A 6,157-nucleotide genomic window follows, 5' to 3' on the forward strand; every position below is an offset into this window, starting at 1 on the left:
ACTCTTACAAGAAATCAGAGGTTCCTTATGTCAGAGAGAGCCCTTCGTATGCTTGTTTGGGTTAAGGTACTTTCAGATTCAACCAGTAATGTCTTAGAAAATCTGAACTGGCCAAGAGTATTCCCTGACTCAGGAGGAAAAAAAAAGACAAGACCAAGTATTTGAAAAAGCATTTCTCTTTCAGTTTTTGTGAGGGCATCCAGGGCATCAATAGTAAGGTCAGAGGATTAGGAGTGACTGAACAAATAGGCAGGGATGAACCATTCTCAGCCCCATTCAGTTCAAAGACCTGTCAAGAGTGCTGGCTTAGGGCGGCTATGTGGTGCAGTGGATAGCATACGGCCCTGGAGTCAGGAGGATCCGAGTTCAAATCTGACCTCAGACACTTAATAATTACCAAGCTGTGTGGCCTTGGGCAAGCCACTTAACCCCATTGTCTTGTGAAAACCTAAAGAGTGTTGGCTCTGTTGGTGGAGATGCTGGGTTTAAATCCTACCTGTGTGACCATTCATTCGTCTCTGACTTCAGTGTCCTCATGTGTAAAACAAGGTTGGTCCTCCGGGATCCCTCCTACTTCTAAATCTAGAAGTTTAGGAAGCTGTAAGTCAGAAGTCAATTCTCCAAGGAGAATAGAGATCTGATACACCCCTAGGACATTCCCCCTCCTTCTCCCCTTTTGGCACTGAGGCTCTCATTCTCAGCACTCAAATTGGCATGGCTTCCTGCCTTGGGTTTTCCAGGTCATAAACAGGCAGCCCAGATAAAATGTATAAAATCCAAATGGAGTCAGTTGAGAAACAGAACTTAAAACCCCAACCTATTCAAATAGGAACTCAGTGACAAGTAAGAGAGTGCTACCAATTAATGAGTAGCAATCTTTTTACTTGGGGTTGGCATACTTCAACTCTACTTAACACCTGTAGAGTGAATATTGTTCCTCAGAGCAATTAACTGAGGCAGTAATGGCCCACCTCAGGAAAAAGTCAGAAAGTCTCAAGTATGAGGAAATAAGAGCTAGGTACTCAAGTAACAGAAGAGGATAATAATAATAATAAGGAAGAAGTCCAAAGAAAGGTCAAAGAGGAGCATTGGGCAAGTTGACTCTTCCATGGAAGATATTGAATTCATTAAGATTTATTAAGCACCTGTTATACATCAAGTCCTGTGCTGGGCCTTGTGAATACAAAGAACAGTCCCTGCCCTCAAGGAGCTTCTATTCTACATATTTTTAACACCTTCCCCTATACACATTATGCCCATTTTTTGGTATCCAGAAATAAAAAGTGATATGTACTTTCTGTTAAGACTTAGAGAAGGGAAGACAGGCTCCCTCAGAGCTCTTTTCCTTGCTTAGAATGAAAGATATGCCTTTATATGTCAAAGAGAAGGAAATGAATTATAGTGTGGAGGATAAGAGTTCTGACCCTGGAGTCAGGGGAGCAGAATTCTAGTTCTGACTCAGCTAAATCCTCCAATGGATCCATTGGCAAGTCCCTACATCTCTCCCAAGCATCAGTCATAAAATGAGGTCAATAATAAAAGTTGCATAACTCCCAACTCACCAGGCAATTGTGAGGATCAAATAATAAAGTGTAGGGAAAGATCTTTGTGAAGTCTTAAAGAGCTATTTAATGTCAGCTAATATCTTTATGGATGTCCTCAGTAGAGCCACACCAACTTTGTTATTTTCTTGCCTCTTTCTTCAGTCACCTAGTAATTGTCAATAGACAAACTACAGACCAGACCACAAAGCTACAGGATCAAGGTCAGATTGTGGGTACCATCAGACAAAAGTAAAATTCAGCTGGTACAGGTTCCAGCTCCAAGCCCACCACTCTTTCAGTCAAGGCACCCTCTTCTTGCCTCCACCCTATTAGTAAATATTCATCAATTATTACTTACTAAGTGCCTACTGTGTGTTGGGGAATTTAAGAGAATTAAGGGTCTCATAATTTTGGTAGCAACAAATCCTGGTACTCTTGCAGAACAGGAAAATGGGACAGAAAAATTAGAGGAAGATCAAGTGCATGGAGCAAGTCAAAAACTAGAACAGGAAGACTTGGGGTAACCTGGCTCCACCTTCAGAGTCCTTATCACTGAATTATTTTCCTCTGCCTCTGAACTATGGCTTAGCCTTCTAGTTCCACAGCTGGAGGTGACCCTGGTAGCATGTCACAATAATAAAAAAAGGTCATATGATCACAAAATGAGAACTGCCACAAATGTTAGAGAACATCTAGGCTAAATCTCTCATTTTACAGATGAGGCAACTGAAGCCCAGACAGAGAAGTGATTGATCCAAGGTCTTTCTGGACTCTAGCATTAGTATCCTTTCCACTATGTGATATTTTCCATTCTGTTATTGTTATTTCCTGAACAAAATGTAGAATGCCAGTCATCTAAGCTAGAACAAGGAGAAATAAATCCAGAAGAGCTTAGCCAAGAGGGAAAGAACAAGGAGAAATTTTCATTTTCAGAAATTATTCTCATTACCTCATATCCTCAACTCTTTCACACACACATATTCCCTCCAATAATTGTGACTCTCCTTTGAAACTCCACTGCCACATGACTTTGATTCTCTTACATATTTTTTTTAGTTTCTTTGCAAGGCAAATGGGGTTAAGTGGCTTGCCCAAGGCCATACAGCTAGGTAATTATTAAGTGTCTGAGACCGGATTTGAACCCAGGTACTCCTGACTCCAAGGCCGGTGCTTTATCCACTAAGCCTCCTAGCCGCCCCTCTCTTAAGCATTTTTATCTGAGGTTTTGAAAGTTGTTTATTTTTCATTCTCCTAAGAGACAATTTTTGGAGCCCCTCCCCCATTTTAGTTGAGCTAAAGGGCACCTCTTAGCTTTGCTTTCCAAGTTAGGGTGCAAATGAAACCATCAATTACTCTCTCAACATAGTGTTCACTCCTGCTCTGGATTCTCCCTATAAAACCTAGAATAAGCACAATAAAGGATGGACATCAGAAAAAGCTAAGACACGGGATTCTCACCTATCAGCCAGGAAAAAGGAACAGTAAGTGACCCAGTTCAGAATCTCTGATTCAATTGTTCTCTTAACCTTTCTCTCCTCATTACACTCGATCAGCTAAAGTTGTGAGGGGACCACAGTGGAGTTGATATCATCCCCAGCCTCCAATTACCTGATCACCTAGAGACCAAGTCCAACCTCCCTAAATCCTTCAGGTTCATCATTGTTGATCCAGTGGGTTCCCAGCATATCAAAGCTATTCCATTGTACAGTCAAGCTGTTGTATCCATCTCTCCCAGGAAGGACACTTGGGAATCCTCATGCACAGAGAACACATCACCTTATTCTAAATTATCTCATATTTTAAAAAACAACATTTAATGACCTCTGATTTCTTTTTTGTTTGTTTGTTTTTTCCTCATCCTCTAGGCAGGTAGCAAAAGGTTGAGAATCATATTATTCTTGCAACAGAAATGAACTTCATGACAAGAGGCAAATATTGATCATAACCACATTCAGCATCATATTTCACAGAAAACTGTGTATGTTTTTCCCCATACAGTACATACTTCAAAGTAAAAAAAAAATTTAATAACTGTAGTGTTCCTTCTTCCAGTCAGATGTAGATTGTTTCTTTCCTTATGCTATATAATTAGGAGAAAAGTAGTCTTTGAAATATTTACGCCCAGAGGTTCTTGGCTTGTTGTTGGGTGCATGTGTTTGTTTTGTGTTTGTGTGTGTGTGTGTGTGTGTGTGTGTGTGCGTGTGTGCACTTATATGTATCTGTGAGTGGCTGTGTGTGTGTGTGTGTGCTTTGATCTGTCTTCCGACAGCCCTAATATTTTCATTTTCTCTCCATCTTTAAGCATTCTTCCCAAATTTATATGCCAGTCTCCATCCATCCACATATTCTAGGATTTCTCATGTGTAATAGTATCTCATAGCTTGGCTGAGCTTTTTGTAGGTCATGCTGCTATTATTCTTTTCCTTGCTCCAGAGCTGAGCCATTGCCTCCGATTTCAAGAATGTGAAGATGTCCTCAGACCATTCTTCCCACTTTATTAACCCTGGGTTCTTATACGGATTCAGCAGAATATCTTAGATAAACTCCCACAGGTGAGTCCCTCGAGGGTTATGTTTTTTGGTGTGAGATTTTTTTCAGGTGAAACAATCGGGAGATGACCAGTGGTTGTCATAGAGATTTGAACTCGGCAGAAAGTTTTGCTGTCCATCATTTCTACTGTGCTATCTTCTTTTGTGGGTGGACTGTAATGGGTCACTGCCACACTGGCCATTCTACTTGAGATGATGCAGGTTTGTCATAGAGGATCTGAGCAACTGCCCCCACTGCTCGTGTAAATTCTTGCAAGCTCATGCTACACAAATGTTCCTCAGTGATGTCAAATTCTTGGAAGGATGCAGTTGGCATCAAGCTGGTTGGTATCCAAGAGGTGCTGGAGCCATTCCCACACCTGATACTTAGTCCAGTACTGGGGATGGATCTCATGTGACCCGCTGGAAACTGGAGGGCACACATTGCCACCTAATCTTCTTGCTGTGCCTAATTGGGTAGCAGTCAGAATTTCTTCAATGTAAGGCTGGTAGCAGCTATATCCAGTTTTCTGGGACTCAGTTTCCACATCATAGCACGTGGGGTAACTGTCTGTCCAGGTTGGCTGTTGGTGGAGAAGATGCTGGAATTGAGATTCATTACAACACTTCCTTCCAAAATCATGATCTGTAAGGGGATCCAATAGTCCGCTCAGTCAATGTCTCATTTAACTAAAGATTTGTTTAGGAAATGCAATATCAGGCTTTAGTGAGGAGGCTGGCCACAGGGAAACAGACAGCCTAGCTCCTAGAGGTTATGACCAGCCTTAGTGGGGTATTAGCTATCACTTCCCAGCTCTCCTAAGAGTGAAGATGAATGCATAGGACATTAATTTGAAATTATTTTGTAAGATGTTAAGCAATAGGCCACCAACTGGGAAAATCCCAATTTACTTTTAATATCACCTTTTATGTCTGTTTTGACCATATATATATATATATATATATATATATATATATATATATATATATATATATATATATATATATATATATATATATATATACATATCTATATCTATATCTATATCTATATCTATATCTATATCTTTGTGTGTGTATGTGTGTGTGTGTGTGTATGTGTGTATAGTGTGAAATATTGGTTTATTCCTTGTTTCTGCCAAATTGCTCTCCCAGTTTTGAAAACATTTTTAGTCCAATGATTAGTTACTTAGCTTTGATCTCCTGGTTTATCAAATATTAGATTACTATGGTCATTTGCAACTGTATATCATGTACATAATCTATAACATGGACCCACAACTCTGTTGTGGTTTCTTGCTTTGAATGTCTATTTATCAGTAAAATATTTATTTTTATTTTGTACTTAATGCCAAACAAAATAAATATGTTTCTTTACAAAGGAGAACATAAAAACATATCATATAAGAAACTAAAAGTAGATTGTTTTGATAATTACCACTTTGTTGTATAGTTTGAAATCTGGTACTCTTTGGTCACCTTCATTGAAATTATGTTTTATTGATTTCCTTCATACTCTTGAACTTTTGTTCTTCCAGGTGAATTTCATTATTCTTTTTTTCTAGTTTTTTAAAATACTTCTTTGGCAATTTGATTGGTATGGTGCTGAATAATTAAATTATTTAGTTAGAATTGTCATTTTTATTATTTTGCCTCAGTGTACCCTGAATAATTAATATTTATCCAATTGTTTAGCTCTGTCTAATTATGTGAAAAGTATTTTGCAATTGCATTCATATAGTCCCTGGGCTAATTTTGGAAAGTAAACTTTCAACATGTTTTAATGTCTGTATTTTTTAAATGGAATTTTTCTTTCTAAATCTTCCTCCAGGGTTTTTTTTTTTGATAATTCATAGAAATGCTGATGATGTATGTGGGTTTATTTTATAACCCTACAAATATATTAAAATTATTAATAAACCATTAACAAATAATTTTAGATGATTCTTTAAGGTTCTCTAAATTTACTTTTATATCATTTGCAAAGAATGAAATTTTTGTTTTTTACAATGTCTATTTTTACTTACCAATATCTTTTTCCTGTTTTATTGCTTTAGCTAATATTTTTAAAAACAATATTGAATG

The 6,157-nt window shown here is 38.2% G+C and overlaps 1 pseudogene; it reads right to left on the minus strand.

The window, feature by feature from the left end:
• Positions 1-508: 508 nt before the first annotated feature.
• Positions 509-4,715, minus strand: LOC141499014 (ETS homologous factor pseudogene; annotated as a pseudogene).
• Positions 4,716-6,157: the final 1,442 nt, after the last annotated feature.

The sequence above is a fragment of the Macrotis lagotis genome, chromosome X (genome assembly GCF_037893015.1).
Source record: "Macrotis lagotis isolate mMagLag1 chromosome X, bilby.v1.9.chrom.fasta, whole genome shotgun sequence".
Taxonomy (NCBI): domain Eukaryota; kingdom Metazoa; phylum Chordata; class Mammalia; order Peramelemorphia; family Peramelidae; genus Macrotis; species Macrotis lagotis.